The following is a 21,883-nucleotide window of genomic DNA, read 5'->3' on the forward strand; positions in this document are numbered from 1 at the left end:
ACACCCTTTGACCATCACCCTCTGCTTCCTGCCACTTAGCCAATTCTGGATCCAATTTGCCAAATTGCCTTGGATCCCATAGGCTCTTACCTTCGTTATCAGTCTCCCACGTGGGACCTTATCAAAAGCAAATAATTGATGTATTGAAAACTTGTAAAATGTATTTTTCAGTAAAGGGGGAGAGATGTAATAACTTGAAATGTAACATGCCTTCAGGACAATTATTGTAATATAAGGTCACGTGATCTTATTGTCCAATAGCAAAGTAGTACAGGCTACTTCTACGTGAGAGAGTCTTGGGTTAGTTGCTGAGGAGTGAAAACAAAGTTTTTATGTTGTGATCACATAAGTATAGTTGTAGAGTTAGATTCTAAATAAACAGCATGCATTTATTCTAACAATGACCTCCTGATGTTCTCTGTCTCTACACTGACGCAGTCACCCCAAACAAAGTGTGCAACCTGGATCCTTTAGCCCCAGAAAACCAAGGGCACTGGATCCAACACCCAGGTCTTGGTACCCCAGCTTGCTGCCATGCAAGTTCAGAGTGCTGTCATTGTGACTGCAGAGATCAGCATTAGAAATGTTTTGCAGGGTCTCTCAGCAGTCCAGAAATCTGTCATCCACCAAAGTACTAGGATTCCCAAGATGCCTCTCCGAGGAGTGGCAGTGCCTCTGTGGAGGATGAAACTGCTGCCCTTTCTTCAGACGATAGCATTTATGCTCTCGTCATTATGACTCTGCCAGAGCCTTGCTGTTGCCTCTCCGTGAGTCAGAAAATGCGGTTGGAGTAGTGAGGTACTTGTTTGACCGGCGCAGGTTTGATGGGCCGAAGGGCCTTTTTCTGTGCTGTAGACCTCTATGACTCTATGCCACCCATGCTGATGTGGAGCAGTCTGAAACCAGATCCCCATGGTCCAGAGCTGCTCGAGAGTGTTCTGCAAGGTCATCTGCAGTCACCCCCAGTCAAAGTCAACAGCCTTTCACCAGCCGAGCTGCAGCCAATCAACTGAGTCATGAGCTGTGCTTTAAAATGACCTTTTTTCGATTTTGTGAGGCTTCACTCCTAGCATGGATTCTTACTCAAAAGCGATCAGAGAGTCAGGTGTGGGGAGCAAAACCCCCAATTCGTGGCATTCGCCACTTTATGGTGATTCGCTTTAATGATCTAAAAATCGGAACTCCATAACTCAGGTCTAATTCTCTGCTTTGGATTTCTGTCAAGCGAGCTCTCCATGTTGGGAACAGGGACTCTCGCAATTTACTCTTATAGCATCCTCCCGCATCAGATTTCTAGCTCCACGATCTTCACTTTCCTCAAGTTTTTGTCAGAAAACTTCTGGCGTTTTCCGCATTCTCATCAGCACCCCTGCTCATGCAGAACTTGATATCTTTAAGCTCCTGTATCAGCGTTTGGCAGCAGTCCAGCCATCAGCTTATTGCTGGTGAGGCTGCTGGTGCTGGATATTCTTTCTTAGCTTTACTGTGGTATTTCTTATACCCAAGACAGCAAGAAAACTTTTTCAGAATATTCGAATGAAAAGAATAGTTAGCAAGCATAAACTTAATACGATTAAAACAACGGATTAGAGCTATCATGCTAATTCTTGCACCAGTGTTTTATATGATTCCTGTTGAGGTTGAGTTTAAGCACAAGGCTTTCTGTCATTCAACATAAGTCTGATTAAGTAAAGGGTGTTACCAGGGAAAAGAATGTTTGTATTTAAAGTTTTACTGTGGCTGGTGATTAAGGTATTCGATTCCAATGTCTGCTTATGCTTCGATTTGTCCACTACCTTACATAGTGCTCTAAAACATGTCACCTCTGTTTTCTATTGTGCATTGCCATCAATTTATTCGCTAAACCAATATAACCATTGAGAAAAAATCAGGGGGGAGGTGAGGGGAGTCTTTTATTCAGCGAGTTGCTACGATCTTGGATGCATTGCCTGGCGAGCTAGTGGGAGCAGATTCAGCAGTAACTTTCAAAAGAGAATTGGTTATGTACTTAAGGGTACAGGAAGAGATTAGGGGAGTCAGAGTTTCAAATAACGATAAAAACAAAAAACTGCGGATGCTGGAGATCCAAAACAAAAACAGAATTACCTGGAAAAACTCATCAGGTCTGGCAGCATCGGCGGAGAAGAAAAGAGTTGACGTTTCGAGTCCTCATGACCCTTTGACAGAACTCAAGTTCTGTCGAAGGATCATGAGGACTCGAAACGTCAACTCTTTTCTTCTCCGCCGATGCTGCCAGACCTGCTGAGGTTTTCCAGGTAATTCTGTTTTTGTTTCAAATAACGATGGCCAATTTCTGTGCTGTATCCTTCTATGCTTCTAATGGGCAGCTCTTCCAGAGAGCCAACTCTGGCATGATGGGGCCAAATGGCCTCCTTCTGTGCTATGTGATTCCATGATTAACTCTTTTCAATCTGTGCCCTTGTTCTGATCTTTAATTTAATTAGAAAGTTAGGTATCAAAAGACCCGGGTAAACAGCATTAACAGTCATGGAGGACAAGTAAGAAAACATTGTTTAAATTGGATCAATTATATGCAAAAGGTGTTTCCTCTGAAGTGGAAGACTCAATTTTGGGTCAGCCCTATTTTCAGGACGGCCTGTAACCATGTCAACAATTTTTCCTCTGGATGTAAAGTGAAACCAAAACTAGACAAGTAAAGAATTGAATGAAACCAGCAGTGAACAGGAACAAAACCCATTTCTAAGATAGCATTTCTCTCCACTACAGCTAGAGGACCAAAACGCATTGGTAACAAAGCCAAAAGAGGTTCTTAGGGACTGTGAAGGCCTTGTTAAAGGCCAAGTAATGAAATGATGCAACCTCGCACAAACAGGATAGGAAAAACGCTTGGGCTCAGGGCTTCCTCTCAGGATGAGTGGTTCTGGCTCGAGTTGGAATTTAACAGGACGAGAGGTGAATGACTTTCAACTTGATCATGAAGGATCTGTGAGTGTGGGAAGGCGATGTCTACGACTGGGTGCTACTTTAACAGAGTCTCTCAAATTCCAAACCTCCAGTCAATGACATAAAACCACCTCCACCATTTGAAGAATTGGGGGGGTGTGGGTGATTCCTGGGAAGGGCAGACCTTGCTGGGAGAGGGGGTGGGAATATCGGGAATGGGGGCCAGTGAAGGAAGCAGCACCTCCCCCCCACAAACCCACTCCTGTCCCAGCCAATTCCCAAGCAGGTTAACCTGCTGGCTTGCCCCCACTTTGCTGACCTTCTCCTGCTGACCAAAAGATTCTGGACGCCAGGCCAGAGTGGGATATGACCTTTAAAGGCCCATTAATTGTCTACATAAGCACCTCTACAGGGGTGAGGGCAAGTTGGCTACACTTTAGGCTTTGCCTTCCATCAGTAAAATTGCAGTGAGGTCAAGGGTGGGTGGGTAGACAGTGGGAAAGTCACCTGCAGAATTTTATGGCCCCCCCCCACTCCGCACACCCAGCACCACCATGGGGGACCATAACATTCTGCCCGTTAACTCTGCTTCTCTCTCCCCAGATTCTGCCTGACCTGCTGAGAATTTCCAGAAGTTTCTGTTTTTATTTCAGATCCTTTGTCAGTCGGTGTCACATTTTGTTTCATAAAGCTGCCAGGTGCATCGGGATGTTCTAGTCACTATAGGTGCTACATAAATGCAAGTTGTTATTCAATAGAATGGAACACATAAACTAAATTGAAACATCGAAACATAGCTAAACACAAAAAATTCAAAAAACTGGCTTTACGTTCACAAAAATGCTAAATAAATAGAAGGATTTTATTGTTTAAAGATATTATCGACAACCCACAGCCTTCTACCTTCTGAATCAGCAGCATGTGAGTTCGCACCCTACTGTGTGATTTGAATATGTAATTTCGGGTTACGCTCGAGTGCAATGCAAGGTGATAAAACTGAGATTCTTGTTTGCCTGTACAGATAGATGGAAAAGACCTCATGGGTGGTATTTAAAGAAGAGCAGAGTTCTCTCAGTGTCCAAACTGACTTTAATATCTCAGCCAAGACCATCAAAACAGATGACTACTCATTCATTTGATTACTGTTTGGGGGATCTTATTTTTCTTTATTTCCTCATGGGGCGTGGGCATCGGTGACTTAGGCCAGCATTTATTGCCCATCCCTAGTTGTCCTTGAGAAGGTGGTGGTGAGCTGCCTTCTTGAACTGCTGCAGTCCAGGGTGGGAGCTCCAGGATTTTGCTCCAGCGACAGTAAAGGAACGGCTATAGATTTCTAAGTCAGAACACTGTGCGGCTTGGAGGGGAACTTGCAGGTGTTTTGCTGTACACAGAGTGGTTTCTCTACAGTGTGACAGTGCATAAACTTTCAAAATATTTCGCTGCGTTATCTCTGTGAGCTGACTGTGTGCAAATTGTCTTCCTAATTAAAAACAGTGACTCCATTTAGAAAGTCATGGAATGGTTGCAATGTCCTGTGATATCCTGAGAAGGCAAGAGGCATTCTACATACACAATTTCTTTCTTTCCTTGCATGCTTGGAGAGAAATCAAGAATAATCCAGGCATACATGCAAATGATGAATGTCAGAAAAGAAAAGCCACGACTACATTATCTTGATCATTATAAATGTCTGAATACAGTTTCTGTTGGTTGTGAGCACCTGAATTCAGCTTCTGATTATTTTTGTATGTGAGTACAAAACTTTCCATTATGTGTGTCTGAACACAGCTCCCTCCATTGTTAGTGTCCAAACACAGGTCTATTCATTGCGTGTTTCTCTCCATTGTGAGGATCTGAATATATTGCTGTCTAACCACAGCTGTATATTATTTCACAGAAGTTAAAAGATTGACATACCCGCACTGCCAGTCACTTATTTATGAATCTACAGCATCTTTGTGGCCAAGTCCCACACTTTCTTACCTTGAATTAGCTTAAGTGTATAAGCAATTTCTTCCAGGCCAGGAACATTGGTACTTATGCTATAGGGAGAAGTTTGGAGTATTTGCCTCTATGCCAGAAACCAGCAGTCTAAACATAGGTTTGTACTTACTGATTTATTTAAGGAAACAATACTCACAGTCCACACACAGCAATGCCAAGTCTGCAGGAGACCTCACATTAAAGTTGCTGATCAAGTAGCCAAGTCTTGATCTTCCAAACTTCCCATGACAATGGTACACAACTATACATGTGGCTAAAGGTCATTTGCTCACGCCTCTTTTATGGCCTTTACCCTTGATTGCATCAACAACCATTGGCTCATCGTTCCATAGAGTTGTCCCTGTGGGGTATCAGAGGGTGAAAGTTCTATCATGGGCCTCAGGACATAATATAAGCTGTCTTGTTTCCTTATATGTACAGTAAAGGTAAACATATAGGCATCAATCTACCAATAATCACACAAATAATTATCAGATGATGACAATGGCACCAACACTGCAAAGGGCTTTGGCAGATATTGTCTGTTTCAACAGATTCTACAAAAACTATCCTTTAACCACAAAGTGGAGCTCAGAACATGAAATGAATTCTTTGATAGTCTATAGAGTAGCCTGTACTAAAAAAACCCATTTCATGCTCTGAACTAGCACTCTAACACCCTACCTGAAAACATTGAAAGAATTCTGCATGCAACAGAGTTAATTTACACTCAGTTGCAAAACTTGGGGCAGAATTTTGCCATTGGTGAGCAGGGGTTGGGGCCCGCTCGCCGATGTGTAAAATGACGCAGGATGACATCAGGCGGAATCCCCAACATCATTCCCCCCCCTCCATTTAAATTTTCAGGAAGGCGGGAGCACAGCAAGATCAGCTGTGGGCCCGCTGACCTGTCAGTGGCCAATTGAGACCATTGACAGGATCATTTAAACAATTAAAGGACTTGCCCGTCCAACCTTAAGGTCAGCGGGCAGGCCAGGAGCTCCGGCGGCTCATAGAAAAAGTATGAAGCCTCATCCACTGGTGGGATGAGGTTTCATGCAGGGTTTTAAAAAGTTTAATAAAATGATGGTGGAAAATTACGAGCATGTCTCATCTCATGTGACATTGGAATGTTAGGGAATTATTTTTTTCTATTTTTAATCATTTTCAAAGTGGAAGTGATCTCCCTGAGGCTGCACCTAGCCTCAGGGAGATGTGCGCTCTATCGTGTGCATGTGTAAAGAAGCCACACTCTCGCTTTTGGAGAATCGCCCCCCCGCCCACACAGGAAGCGACCATGTAAAATGATGGTGGGTCCCGCTTCTCTGGCAGGGATCAGCTCCCCACCTGCTGGAGATTGGGTTGGGCCTGCCCACCCGACAGGCAAAAAATTCTGCCCTTTGTGTTGGAAAGTGAATTTTAAGTCATCATTTGACATCTGGAAGTAATCAAATGATGGGATGGACCTGAAACCACATCAGTTGCGATCATATAATTATTTGCAACCATAGGAACCACATCAAATGTGAACAGCAACTGTTTATCTCACATCACTGGTGTTAAACCCCCTATTCATGTATTGTCCTGTAAAGCAGGTCATTTAAGAAATAAAGGGCTGAATTTTGTCCTTGACAAACGGGTGGGACCGACTGACTCAGCGATGGGCGGGCAGCCAATCACCGCCACCAAAACAGGCCCTGCCGCCATTTTGCACGGGCGGGCCAATTAAAGCCCACCCAGCGGGTTTGCGACTACCCATGTACAACGGGAAAATCAAATCGGCGGCGGGCGTGTTCAGACCACAGGTTCTAATGGGGAAGTGGCAGTCTGTATAAAGAGCGGCCAGACAGCCTCCTATAGGCAGGTCACCATGGCCACTCATAGTGAAGGACCTGGTGGTTTGAGGGCAGAGGAGGAGGAGGGGGGCAGGCTGCAGGAGAGGCCAGCGGGGGGGCCAATGTGCCCCTCGGTTCTCAGATGCCTGCCTTGCTGTCCTCCTCCAAGAGATGTCCAACCATTGGGATGTTTTGTATCCAGAGGATGGGAGGAGGAGGGCCCCCACGTGACCACGCAGGTGTGACAGGAGGTGGCGGAGGCTGTTAGCTCCCATGATGCTGTGCGGCACACCGGAACCCAGTGCCACAAGCGCTTCAATGATTTGCTGTGCTCTGGAAGGGTGAGCACCATGTCAGCCTTGGCCATTTGACCCAGCAGGTAGCCTTAGCCTTTGAGCCCCCTCCCCCCCACGTCTTAGTGCCGTTACTGCATTGGGTATTTGGCGCACGCTGGGTGGGCAAACAGATAGTGACCATGCTTACATCAGCCTTAGTGGGTGAGGAGAAGATGGGTTCTCCCCGCCGCATATGTTGGTGTTTGTCACATTTGAGTAGTCTGGGGGCAACCTGCAGGGGAGGCAGCTAGACACATACTCAGATCTCCAACAAATGTCTTATTGATGGTGATGAGATGGTGGAAGGGGAGCCTCAAGGCATCGTGGCCAAGAGCCATCTACTGGCCTCAGCGCCACACCTAGTTGTTCCTCCTTGCCATGGGCGCTAAGACCCGTGTGTTATACAAAGTGATGGATGCCGAATGTGTCCAAGGTGGCCGTTGGGGGAGGGGGTTGGGACCAGCTGTACTATCTTCTGGGGACTGATCACCAGTAGTGTGGACAGGAGCCGCTGGAGGCCTCAGATGGGCCACTGTGGTTGGGGTACGGTGTGCGCGTGCAGAGTACATGAGCGATCAGCCCCAATAAATCCTCTTCTCTGTTCTGCAGGCAAAAACAGAGAACAATATGAGGGAGTGCCAGCGGACTGGTGGTGGGCACACCGTGCTCCAGTGCCTCACCACCTACGAGGAGCAGGCCATGGAGCTGGGGAGGAGTCAGGCGGCCAGGTCAGCAGGTGTGGGTGAAGCTGGGGTCCAGTGGCCAGGTATTTGAGGTCCACAGTCCCATCCACTCTGTCTCCCCACCATCCAAAGCATTGATGATTGCTGCAATCGTTAATGCAGCAACACTGCTCATTCACAGACTGATACAGTCAGACGTGTGGGTCATACACAAAGGTCCCTCGGCCCCTTGAGGATGCTCATCTCCAGCACCTTCCAAAGTCACCTTATCCCATTTGTGACCACTATCCCCATGGTCTAACATGCCATGGCTTCGCTGCTGCACATCCAAAGACTTATTGCATCTTAGGGGGTTTGTACCTCCACCACCCTTTCAGCCAGTGCGTCCCACATTACTCTGTCCAAAAGGTCCTCAGTACCTCACCTGTCAACCTCATGGCGCTCAACTTAAATAAATGCCACCACATTACTCATCCCTGTGCCAAGGGGAAATGTTGCCTTGTGTCCACCCATTTTATGCCCCTTATAACAGTGTGAAGATCAATAACGTGACCTGTCAATCTCCTGTGATCCACAGCAAATGCCGCAAGTGTTTGCAATGTTTCCTCATCACTCCAACTCTCCAGACCAGCATGCATCTAGGTCAGGAGCCTCTGCACTCTCCCCATTCCAATCCCATCCCTCCCATGAAGCACAGGTCACAACTGAACGCAGAAGTGTAGCTGTGGCCTCAACAGCGTTTTCTGCACTTGCAACATGACCTCCCTTTTCCTACATTCTATTCCACGGCTAATAAAGGCAAGTCTGGCTTCGACCTTGTTAAACGCCTTATGTTCCTGTTCTGCTACCTTAACGGGTCTGCCCAGCAAGGTCCCTGTAATCATCGTAACTTCCCATGGTCCAACCATTACTCATGTATTCCTGTACCTTGCTTGTCTTGCCCAAGTGCTTAACCAAACACTTATCCACATAACATTCCATGTGGCAGTCCTTAGGCCATCTGACCAGCCTGTCTGTATGTGTGTGTAATGTTTGGGCCTCCTCTTGACTATATACCACCCCACCAATGTTCATCTCCTTAGGGTCTTGAAGGTTGAGCACAACATTATGAGGCTAGGGCAGAAAGAGATGAAAGTTGTTACTGACTGAACACTAACTGATGCACTGTCCTTGTTGTTAATTTCAGCATCACCACTGCATGGCCTCCACCAACATGTCCAGAGCCCCCTCTCCACACCTGAGGGCCAAGACTTGCAACTTGCAGCACATCCTTTCAGCCAGCCAGACACCAGCTCAGCCACAAACACTTTGGTGGGGATTATAACGTTGGCTAGTGTCCCCGGGCACAGTGGAGAGGGCACTTCACAATCGCTGGAGGAGATGGCACAGACAGAGAGTGCCAATGGTGCCAGCAGCCGGAGGACTGCAGGGGACCAGGCACATGCTGAGTCGGGCAGTGATGATGTGCCTCTGGAGATGTCACCAATGCAGCAGCTGCAGGACAAGCGCCAGGGTGCGCGGGAGCATCTGGCAGGGTTGCATGAGAGTGTGCTTCAGTTGGTCTCTGTGGTGGAGGAGTCCAGGCAGAGTGTCAGTGATGGCATGAACCTCAGGACAGAGCTTCAGGCTTCCTCCATTGAGAGATTGGCGACTCTCATGGAGAGGGGCATCGATTGGATTGAGACCCTTCTGATTGGGTTATGCTCTGAACTGCAAGTCCTCACAGTGCTAATGGCCACAGGTGGTCATTCCCAATGTGGGAGATGTTCTGGGCACCAAGTGTCGGTGCTCGGTGCCCATCCATCCATGGTGAGCAGGGAGGTCCAATGTGACCTCACGTCGGCGCAGCAGCTGCCTGCGTTCGCTGTGAGCTCCTCTCAGGGCGCTCCAGATGAGGGCAGCAGCTCCTCTGCCCCTCTGCCAGTGACCGTTGCATCCGTTGAGTCTGCGACAACTGGGGAGGTGGCAGTTCTGGAACTGGTCACTCCCTCCCAGGCGGGACCAGCACAGGCTCCACAGGCCAGAGGACGGCCGCCAAGGTCATCGAGGACAGCAGAGTCAGCAGCTGTCTCAGATCCCACTCCCAGCGAGGGGGCAGCACCAAGACGTAGCACCCGCAAACGTAAACATAAGGCAGCTTAGGCACATCACGGGTATGTCACTGGTGATTTTGTGTTGGCTCTAGATTAGGGGGAAAATAGTTATGTACATCTGAGCAATGTTTGTGTTTTATTTTGGACTGAATAAATTCCACTTTTCTGACCATGGCTGAGGGTGTCTCCTTTGTGCTGCATTTGTATGTTTCACAGACATCTCATGAGTGTTTGAGTGGACATTGATGTTTCTGTACTAAGCCCTTAGTTGCAGCTGATGAGGTGGAAGATTTAGCACCTAAGTACCACATGTGGAAGCGCCAGGTAATGCTGGTCCTGCTGATCCATGTGTGTGGAGCTCGCTGAAGGTTCTCTGGATTAAATTATCCTGGGTGTCCCTGCCTCCTTGGTGTAGTGGTGGGTCGGCGTGCTGCCCCTCATCATCGCCCTGTGCTTCCTCATCCTCTGAGCCACTGCCAGGGAGGCAGTGTCTTCATCGTCAACTGCATCCCCCCTGTGCAGAGCAAGATTGTGGAGAGCGCAGCATGTTACCACTATCACCGAGACACAATCTGGCGGGTACTGGAGTGCGCCCCCTGAGCAGTCCAGGCATCAGAAGCGCATCTTGAGAAGACCGATGGCTCTTTCCACCACAGCCCTTGTGGAGTCGTGGCTCCTATTGTACCGCTGCTCAGCTTCTGTTCTTGGATGGGGGAGAGGGGTCATGAGCCACCTTCTGAGGGGATAGCCCTTGTCACCCAGCAGCCATCCATCCAGCCGGGCTGGAGCACTGAAGAGCCCCGGCACCTGGGAGTGTCTGAGGATGTAGGTGTCGTGGGAGCTGCCTGGGTACCTTGCACAGACTCGTAGAATCAGCATCCTGTGGTCACACACTATCTGCACGTTCATGGAGTGGAAGCCCTTCCTGTTGACGAAGGCACCGGCTCACCTGCTGGTGCCTTGATGGCCACATGTGTACAGTCTCTAGCACCCTGGACACGGGGGAAGCCAGCAATGGCCGCAAAGCCTCTGGCTCGCTGTGTCTGACTTGGCTGGTCCCAGCGGAAGTGGATGAAGGTCAATGCCCGTCTGAACAGAGCGTCTGTAACCTGCTTGACACAAGTGTGGACAGCTGATTGGGAGACACCACAAAGATCACCCACCGACCCCTGGAAGGAGCCAGAGGTATAGAAGTGGAGGGCAACTATGACCTTCAGAGCCGCTGGCATGGGGTGTCCGCCCACACAGTTAGGGGAGATCTCAGGGCCAATCATCTGACAGATATAGTTGACTGTCTCTCTTGAGAGTCAGAACCTCCTTCGGCACTGCACCTCAGACATATTGAGGTAGCTGCTTCGCCGCCTGTAAACCCTGGCAGCAGGATAGTGGCTTCTTCTGTAGGCCCTTCCATATTGGACAACCTCTTGACCCTGTGCCCCTTGTGCCTGCGCCTGGCCTCCCAAAGGTGGCTCCCCTGGAGGCTGATTGTCCACTCCTGGCCTCCTCCTTATTCTATCCCTCCCTTCCTCCTCAGAGGAGCTGCCCCCAGTGGACATGTCAGAACCCATACCCAGGCTAAATGGAGGCCTCCAGAAGGCTGCAGGTCCGATAAAGATTACTGTCTGCAGACTGGTGAGCTGAAGCTTCAAAGTACAGAGAAAGCTATTGGAAATCGATCTGAACTGCTAACAATCACACAGGCAAGTTTAAAACACTTTCTGCATTAAATACTTCATGAAAAACACTAACAACCCCTCTGAGCCCACATATCCCGCCCGTGGATGAGGTTCGTTAAAAAATTATTTACCCGCCTGCCAGTTGGGCCCATGTGCTGAGGCAAAGTTCGCACGGACCCCTCAAAATCAGCTTCAATTGTCGAGTTAAGGGTCTTAACAAGGCCTTTAATTAATGGCGGGCGCGCATCATACTTCATAGCGCACCCGCCCACCTCAATATCGCGATGCCGCGTGCTGACATCGGGACACTCGCGACATCTGCAACCTGCGCGTCAGCCATAAAATTCAGCCCAAAGATTCTTTGGTGATTCAATCCCCCAAGTTCAAAATTACCCCAAAGATGGTGGGATTGCTCAATACCATAATCAGCTACCATGCCACAAAATTAGAAGGATTTTTATCTCGGTGGGGCATTCACTCATATTGAATGCTGGCCGCACTGCTGGGATGACAATATCATCTCTCTACCACCTTCACAACAATCTCAACCTTATTCCAATTAAGTGCACAGTCAAAAATCAATTATTCACCACATACAATTACTTAAAAATAACTTTTTTGTCTGCCAATGTTAGGCTTGAACTACCATTTCTCAGAAAGCAACTTCACTCTCTTGGCTTTAAAAGAAAATTGCATGAACTTGTCCAGTATGTGATGTTATCATTATGCTATTGGCAAGCCAACTACAGTTTATTTATAGACAATGTTAAAGAATGTTTTAAAACATATATTAGTTTCCTGTAATATCCTTAGCATGAAGGCACTGTAACATGTAATTCAGGGCTTCACAACAGTGCTGTTGCTGCTATCTGTAGATGCAGAGTTCAGGTCTAACTGTGGTCATCATGAGTGACAATGATGTTGCAGATTCCAGTGAGTCACAAACCCCCTCCTTTTGTTTTTTCCAATAATTTATGTGGATTTTTCTTTTCCCACCTATTTCCATTATTTTTAAATGTTTTTCCACCCATTGTTTATCTCTCCCTTTTAGCCCTTTTAGTATTCCTCCACCCCAACTAGAGCTACCTGTACCTTATCTGTCCTGCTTTCTACCCTTAATTAGCACATTCCTTTAGATAATATCACCACCTTCAACACCTCTTTGTCCTTTTGTCTGTGACATCTTTTGGTTATCTCCACCTATCACTGGCTGCTTGTCCCAACAACCCCCCCCCCCACCCCCCACCCCCCCCCCCCCCCACCCCCCCCCCCCCACACCCCCCCCACCCCCCCACCCCCCGCCTTAAACCAGCTTATATTCCACCCCTTTCCTATTTTTACTTAGTTCTGTTGAAGGGTCATGAGGACTTGAAACATCAACCGTGTTCTTTTCCGCTGATACTGCCAGACCTGCAGAGTTTTTCCACGTATTTCTGTTTCTGTTTTTGTTTTAGCACTTATTGGTCATAGTTAAGTGACAAAAATACTTACATCCCTGATAAAGTCACAAGAGAAATCACTAACCTTTCTAGATGAAGATGGCTGTGAATGCCAAATGATAATAATGATTTTGAAATGTCTGGATGGAAAATTATTGCAAATGTCATAACATACATAAGGTTGTTTCTTTTCCCTAAATGCTGGGCAACTCTTAAAGAGATGCTTATTCCTAAAGGTGAGTTGCTGCATGCTCAGAATTTCTTTTCCTGGCTGTCAAAGTCTGCACTGATCACAAAAAGTGACTGGCAAAATCCATCAGAAGCCAAAAAGAACATGAAAAAGGCAGAAAATGAAGTCTCTGGGCGATGGTGGAGTGATCCAGCATCTAAATTATTTGTTTTCTGAATGGTAAAGTGGACGTGCCATTGCCAGAGGTGGGCTTGAAGAAAGCCTTACTGGTTGGCATTCCAGGTCACTGTTCCTCAAGGAGAATAGTAGCATGTCCAACAAGGCAAATGATGTTCTGACACTTGGACATTGGTGAGACCAATTCTGTTAACTACAAAACATTCCATTTAATATATGAAAGGAACCAGAGAACCAGTCAATTATTCCAGAAAGACTCTATAAATAAAATGAAATAGACTGGACATCATGGTAGCAGAATTATTTGAAAGGGGAAATTTTATTTTTTCTAACTGTGTGTTCCTCCTGCTAAGTTATTCTGTAACTTGTAGTACATTACTCATTTATGACATTTCTTTTGAACAATACTCCTTGCTGAAGAACTTTAAATGGCCTTTGGGGTCCAAAATTTGAAATAGAATTTAAATATCTAATCATGCTCACTGGATCCTCAACATTCATTTACTTCTGACGTACTGGGGTTATTGTAACTTCTCCTATTTTAATATACGTTACTTAAAGTTACCTATCTCAATATGAAAAATAACCCTGTATTGTATAATACCTGCGCACTCGATTTTCATAATTTGGATAGTTTATTCACAATTTTTTGGCCCCAGGAATTTTGTGGTATCACAAAAAAAGTAAAGAATAATGTTAAAGTTGCCTTTTAGTTAATGCAGAATTCACAATAAAAAATCCATCTATAACAGTGGCTTCGCTGAAACCATTAGAGCTCATTTTTATATTTCAGTCTGACTATTCCAGGTTACTGTTTTGATGAGTTTTCACTTACTCTGGGTGACTTGGAGATAGTCAGTATTTAGCTTTTATTGCAACTATTTATTTAGAACTGTTTACATCCAAGATCTCATTAAACACATTGTTCTCTGGACACAGACTGCTCTGTGTCTTGCTCTCCTGGAGCCTCTTAGTCAGCTGACACTGAAGTCATTAACATCATTGTCTAATTAACATAACCATTAACACTTTACAATACAAAAACAGAATTACCTGGAAAAACTCAGCAGGTCCGGCAGCATCAGCGGAGAAGGAAAGAGTTGACGTTTCGCGTCCTCATGACCCTTCAACAGAACTGAGTGAATATTAGAAGAGGGGTGAAATATAAACTGGTTTAAGGTGAGGGAGGGGGAAGAGAAGTGGCGGGGGGGGAGGTGGTGTGGTTGTAGGGACAAGCAAACAGTGATAGAAGCAGATAATCAAAAGATGTCACAGACAATGGAACAAAGAAGTATTGAAGGTGGTGATATTATCTAAACGAATGTGCTAATTAAGAAGATACAGCTCTAGTGGGGGTGGGGTGGAAAGACTAGCAGGGCATACAAGATTTAAAAATAATGGAAATAGGTGGGAAAAGAAAAATCTGTATAAATTATTGGAAAAAACAAAAGGAAGGGGGAAGAAACAGAAAGGGGGTGGGGATGGAGGAGGGAGTTCAAGACCTAAAGTTGTTGAATTCAGTATTCAGTCCGGAAGGCTGTAAAATGCCTAATCGGAAGATGAGGTGCTGTTCCTCCAGTTTGCGTTGAGCTTCACTGGAACAATGCAGCAAACCAAGGACGGACATGTGGGCAAGAGAGCAGGGTGGAGTGTTGAAATGGCAAGCGACAGGGAGGTTTGGGTCATTCTTGCGGACAGACCGCAGGTGGTCTGCAAAGCGGTCGCCCAGTTTACGTTTGGTCTCTCCAATGTAGAGGAGATCTCATTGGGAGCAACGAATACAGTAGACTAAGTTGGGGGAAATGCAAGTGAAATGCTGCTTCACTTGAAAGGAGTGTTTGGGCCCTTGGACGGTGAGGAGGGGGGAAGTGAAGGGGCAGGTGTTGCATCTTTTGTGTGGGCATGGGAGGTGCCATAGGAGGGGGTTGAGGAGTAGGGGGTGATGGAGGAGTGGACCAGGGTGTCACGGAGGGAACGATCCATACGGAATGCCGCCAGGGGCGTGAGGGGAAGATGTGTTTGATGGTGGCATCATGCTGGAGTTGGCTGAAATGGCGGAGGATGATCCTTTGAATGTGGAGGTTAGTGGGGTGATAAGTGAGGATAAGGGGGACCTATCATGTTTCTGGGAGGGAGGAGAAGGCGTGAGGGCGGATGCGCGGGAGATGGGCCGGACACGGTTGAGGGCCCTGTCAACGACCGTGGGTGGAAAACCTCAGTTAAGGAAGAAGGAGGACATGTCAGAGGAACTGTTTTTGAAGGTAGCATCATCGGAACAGATGCGATGGAGGCGAAGGAACTGAGAGAATGGGATGGAGTCCTTAAAGGAAGCGGGGTGTGAGGAGCTGTAGTCGAGGTAGATGTGGGAGTCGGTAGGCTTGTAATGGATATTGGTGGACAGTCTATCACCAGAAATTGAGACAGAGAGGTCAAGGAAGGGAAGGGAAGTGTCAGAGATGGACCATGTGAAAATGATGGGTGGAGATTGGGAGCAAAATTAATAAATTTTTCCAAGTCCCGATGAGAGCATGAAGCAGCACCGAAGTAATCATCGATGTAACGGAGAAAGAGTTGTGGAAGGGGGCCGGAGTAGGAATGGTGCAAGGAATGTTCCACATACCCCATAAAGAAACAGGCATAGCTAGGGCCCATGCGGGTACCCATAGACACACCTTGTACTTGGAGGAAGTGAGAGGAGTTAAAGGAGAAATTGTTCAGTGTGAGAACAAGTTCAGCCAGACGGAGGAGAGTAGTGGTGGATGGGGATTGTTTGGGCCTCTGTTCAAGAAAGAAGCTAAGGGCCCTCAGACCATCCCGGTGGGGGATGGAGGTGTAGAGGGATTGGACGTCCATGGTGAAGAGGAAGCGGTTGGGGCCAGGGTACTGGAAATTGTTGATGTGACGTAAGGTGTCAGAGGAATCACGGATGTAGGTGGGAAGGGACTGGACAAGGGGAGAGAGAAGGGAGTCAAGATAACGAGCAATGAGTTCCGTGGGGCAGGAACAGGCTGACATGATTGGTCTACCGGGACAGTTCTGTTTGTGGATTTTGGGTAGGAGGTAGAAGCGGGCCGTCCGAGGTTGGGCGACTATCACGTTGGAAGCTGTGGGAGGAAGATCTCCAGAGGAGATGAGGTCAGTGACAGTCCTGGAAACAATGGCTTGATGTTTAGTGGTGGGGTCATGGTCCAGGAAGAGGTAGGAGGAAGTGTCTGCAAGTTGACGCTCAGCCTCTGCGAGGTAGAGGTTAGTGCGTCAGACAACAACAGCACCACCCTTGTCAGCGGGTTTGATGACAATGTTGGGGTTGGACCTGAGAGAACAGAGTGCAGTAAGTTCAGAGAGAGACAGATTAGAATGGGTGAGAGGAGCAGAGAAGTTGAGACAACTAATGTCACACCGACAGTTCTCAATGAAAAGATCGAGAGAAGGTAAGAATCCAGAGGGAGGGGTCCAGGTGGAGGGATAATATTGGAGGTGGGTAAAAGGATCCGTTGAACGGGGAGAGGACTCCTGCCCAAAGAAGTGAGCACGGAGACGAAGACGGCGGAAGAAGAGTTCAGCATCGTGCCGAGCCCGAAATTCATTGAGATGAGGGCGTAAGGGTATGAAACTAAGTCCTTTACTGAGCACTCAGCGTCGGAGAGGGGAAGGTCAGGAGGTATAGTGAATACACGGCCGGGGCTGGGATTGGAAGATGGGGTGGGGACGGAGGGACAGGCAGGGGTGGAGGGCCCTAGATGGGTGTTGGTGTCGATGAGTTGTTGGAGCTTGTGTTCCTTAGCACTTGAGAGAAACACTTTACAATTACCATTGCCAAAGATTGAGAATTTACATTTAACTGTTGCAGTAAGTTTGCTGGTCACAACCTCTTGTATGAAGCTTGATTATGTGACTAGCATATTGGCAGCTGATGTCTCTTAAAGTCTTTTGGAAAGAAAAGATTAAAGGTTTACATCTTGTCCGAGACCAAATCCTGGACCCTGTCCTTGCTGCCCCTCACTGGGGTGTTTTATTTCTTTTTATTCCCTGGGTGAAGACGTGCTGAAGGGTGAGTTTAATCCCAAATGAAAACTAAAGGCTAAAGGATGATCTAATAGCCATCTTTAAAATCATGAAAGGATTTGATAGGGTAGGTCCTGAGAAGATAATTCCATTTGTAAGGTGGATCCAAAAGTAGAGGTCGTATATATAAGATCGACACTATAAAAAGTCCAATAAGAAATTCAGAAGAAACAACTTTACCAGTGGTGTTATTAGAATGTGGAACTTGCTGCCACATGGAGTGTTTGAGGTAAATAGTGTAGATGCATTTAAAGGGGGCTAGTTAAGCTCATGAGGGAAAAGGAATAGAAAGATTTGTTAATAGGGTTAGATAAAGTGGGGTGGTAGGAGGACAGTGTGAAGCATAAACACTGGCATATTTCAGATGGCCTGTTTCTGTTATATAAATTTCATGTAATTCTAAGTAAGACTAGAATTTTCAGAAAGCTTTATCTGGTGATTCAATTGTCATGAAGTAAGCCTTCCACAGGGAAATGTGCCCTGCTGTGCTGCGGGATATTGGAACAGTCAGATATTACTCTGGGAAGGGGAATAACAATCCTTACTAAGGTGGCAACAAAGTAAAGGAAATCTTATAGCTGTAACATGAAGACAACCAACCCCTGCTATCACAGATTTATAGCTCTGGGCTTTTTTTTTAAGAAACTTAGTGTGACGAGGTTCTAACAGGATATCCCAGAACATTCTGCTAAAATGCTGCTGGCATACAGGAGGAGCAGGCAGATGATGTTTTATCCCTACCTCCAACCCCGTCACCTCCCACCCATTCACCCTTTGCTGGAGTCAGAGTTTATAACATAAAGCAAATGGGCTGGAGACTCAATTTATTCCGGTTCAAGCCCAGGGGCAGAATTTTACGAGTCATCGAGTGGGGGCGGGGCCTGCTCGCTGACGCATAAAATGACGCACGGTGACATCGGGGGGAACTCCTGACATCACCACGCCCAATTTAAATATTCTGGAAGGCGCGAGCACAGCGAAATCAGCTGCGGGCCCGCCGACCTGTCAATGGCCAATTGAGGCCATTGACAGGGTCAATTAATTAATTAAAGGACCTGCCTGTCCAACCTTAAGGCTGGCGGACAGGCCAAGAGCCCCAGCAGGGAATAGAAAAAACATGAAACCTCATCCACAGGCGGGATGAGATTTCATGTAGACTTTAAAAAATTTTAATAAAGATTTTGTCAAAATTATGGACATGTGCCAACTCATGTGACTTGTGACATGAGGGGACATGTAAGGGAAATTTATTTTTCTATTTTTGTCTTTTTTACATGTGCAGCCGATCTCCCTGAGGCTGCACTGAGCCTCAGGAAGATGAATGCGCTCTTTCAGGCGCATGGCGCAAGAACGCACTCTCGATTTTGGGATTTCACTCCCCCCCGGCCCCCCACCCACACAGGGAGCGCATAGTACTTCCCGCCGGACATCACGCTGGGCGGGCCTTAATTGGCCTGCTCACGTAAAATGGCACCGTGCCTCCAATCGGGGGCCCCGATTGGGAACGCGCCCGTACGCGCCCGCCCATCAACTTCCACCCCCGACGGGGGGAAAATTCAGCCCCAGATCCTGATCCCCAGCCAACATTGTCTGATATCCAATGCCCACCACACCCTTGGGAGTGTGAAGGGTGGAGTGGGGACATGGGGAGTCTGTGTGTAGTATTTCTAGGCTGAAATATAAAAGTGAGAGAACTGAAGGCTGGGTCAGGATTTATAACTGTGGAAGTCATTTGTCACAATGTTGCGTTACTTCATAAATGTGAGAGGATGTGCAATCCCTTCACTGAGAAGCTTGCCATGTTTTTGGAGGTTGGTTATTTTCTGATTTATTTTGATTTATTTATATCCAAGTGGAAAAATTAAGTTACAGAGAAAGAAGGTTGAGATTTGAAACAATGGTAGGGATGAGTGAGTGAGAGAAACTGGAATAGAAGCACAAAATATGAAAGTATGGAAACAGGAAAACAAAATGAATGAACAAACAGAAAAGGAAAACGAAAAAGACCACCAGAGAAAGCAAAGCAAAAGACGGCAAAGGAGCAAAGTATTCAGATAGATGTTCCTGTTCCTGCGTCTGGGTATCTAGAACTGTGTGGATGCAGGGAACAGGGGGAAACTGACCAGAGAACATTGCAAGTTTGTAAAGCAGACCTGCTGATCTTGTATCCTGTTCAGTTTCTTTCAATCTGATCTCAAACAAACCAAAACTTATGGGCACAGGAATATGAACAGCTATCTCAGGTTTAACCGGATCAGACACCAGCTAATTTTCGAGCACCACACAGCTACTGAATGTCTAATACTCTAAAATGCTATGGTCTGTAACTCCTGACAGCCGAGAGAGCTGCTGAACCAGTAGTACTGAGTTATACTGCTGGTTGTGTTTCCTTTGCTGGTCATATGAGCATGAGCAGTGGTCCCCTTACTAATGATCACAGGATATATTTTGATTAAGGCAAAATACTGCAGATGCTGGAAATCTGAAACAAAAACAAAAGTTGCTGGAAAAATTCAGCAGGTCTGACAGCATCTGTGGAGAGAAAGACAGAGTTAACGTTTTGAGTCCGTATGATTCTTCTTCAGAGCTAAAGAGAAGTAAAAATGTGGTGAAATATATACTGTTTGGGGGGTGGGGTGGAACGGGTGAAGCTGGATTGAAGACCAGTGATAGGTGGAGGTAAAGGCGAGATTGCAAAAGATGTCATAAACAAGCGGTCAAAGGGGTGTTAAAGGTAGTGGTCCTGGCTAAAGGAGGTGCTAATGGTGACGGTAAGAGTAGAAAGCAGAATGTGATAATGGCCAGGCCAGGGTAAGAGCTCTGGAAAGAACAATGTAAGTAAATGACAGATGGCCCTAGTCGGGGTGGGGTGGAGGGAGCAGATGGTGGTGGGAGAAAGGAGATAGACGATATATGTGATATATTTTGATTGTTGGAACAGGCAGGCCAGCCTTCTTCAATTTATTTCTGACTAAATCAAGGTAAAGTCAACGCAATGTTAAATTACCTACCCTAGGTGGTTTGACAATAATTGCCAAATTCAATATGCTGCCTCATTGTATAACAAGTTTTGCAGTAATGCAATGCAAAACAAGCATGGAATTGACACAAAAGCTGAATTATAAATTATTAAGCACAACTCACAGTTCAGTGGCTCAGTGCATGTTCCCACTGCATTCTGAACATGGACCCTTGTGATCCAGTTTAACCTTAGATGGTGTTTGCAGGTGGGATCTTCTCAGATGAATAGTCGACAATTATGTAGCAGATTTTTTAAAAATGGAGCCAACATGAAAGAGGTGGCAATCAGCAATGGGTGCAGTTCTGCACCCTTTAGCAGCAAGCCACCAGGGAATGTTGGCAAAATCTATGGATAGACAGTGTTTCTTATATATAGGATAGATATATCCCAAGAGTTTGGCCTGCACACATGTCAGGATGGTCATAGCTGACGGGCACTGTCCTTTGCCATGCTTCCTGATTCTGCTGGCCTCAACACACTTCCAACATCTGAGGAGCAGCTCTAAAAGAAGGGCCTGAACTTTCATTCTTGCATCAGGTGTGCAGAGTCAAGAGAATTCCCAGCTTTGCAAACCTGAGTCCATAAAGCACCCAGGGAGTTCGGATTTTCATTCCGGGTTGGGTGGGTGGGGGGATGTCAGTTTTTATGCGATGTGTGCCCACTGCCCCTGGGCAAGGGCTGCCAAGTGCGGGGACAGGCTGAGTGAGCTGTGAAAAAAAGAATGAAACAGAAAGCAGCCCTCCAGCACTCACTCCTCACACTCCCACAGCCCCCACACAGTCACCATGCCCTATCATTGCCAAACATCCAGCCCCATAGCCCTTCATACCCTCTGTGCCAATTTATGCCCCTCCATCCAGCCCCATAGCCCTTCATACTCTCTGTGCAAACCTATACCCCTCCACCCATCCCCTATGACACCATACCTTCTACGCCAATTTATGCCCCTCTGCACATCCCCATGACACTTCATACCCTCAAATGCCAACCTAAGCCCCTTCCCAACACCATTGGCTCTTTGTAGCCCCTATGCCAACTTTGTGCCAACTCTAGCCAATCCATGCCCCCCCACCCATCACCCTTGGCTCTCCATGCCAGCTAGGGGCAGACCTCAGGAACCATGCTGAGATTAAATAAAGTTCTTCTGTCTATTAATTAGTTCATTATTTTTAAAAATCTCAATGATAAAAATAAATGTTACTTCCTTTACAAGAACAAGCATTTGTATTCATAGCCCCACTTCAAAGAATTTATAAGCACTTGGAACTGTCAATTAAACTGTGAACTGACAGGAATCCCACTGTGATAATGATAGGTTGTGAAATCAGTCATGCAGCGCTAATACTGTAATGGTAACCCTATGTCAACAGACAAAGTGGAATAGCAAGCATAGATTTTCTTTTCAACACAACAGACAGTTTTTTCAACAAGTTAAAGAGCTGAAGATTTAAATGCCTTGA

Source organism: Carcharodon carcharias, chromosome 18 (assembly GCF_017639515.1).
Source record: "Carcharodon carcharias isolate sCarCar2 chromosome 18, sCarCar2.pri, whole genome shotgun sequence".
Classification (NCBI taxonomy): domain Eukaryota; kingdom Metazoa; phylum Chordata; class Chondrichthyes; order Lamniformes; family Lamnidae; genus Carcharodon; species Carcharodon carcharias.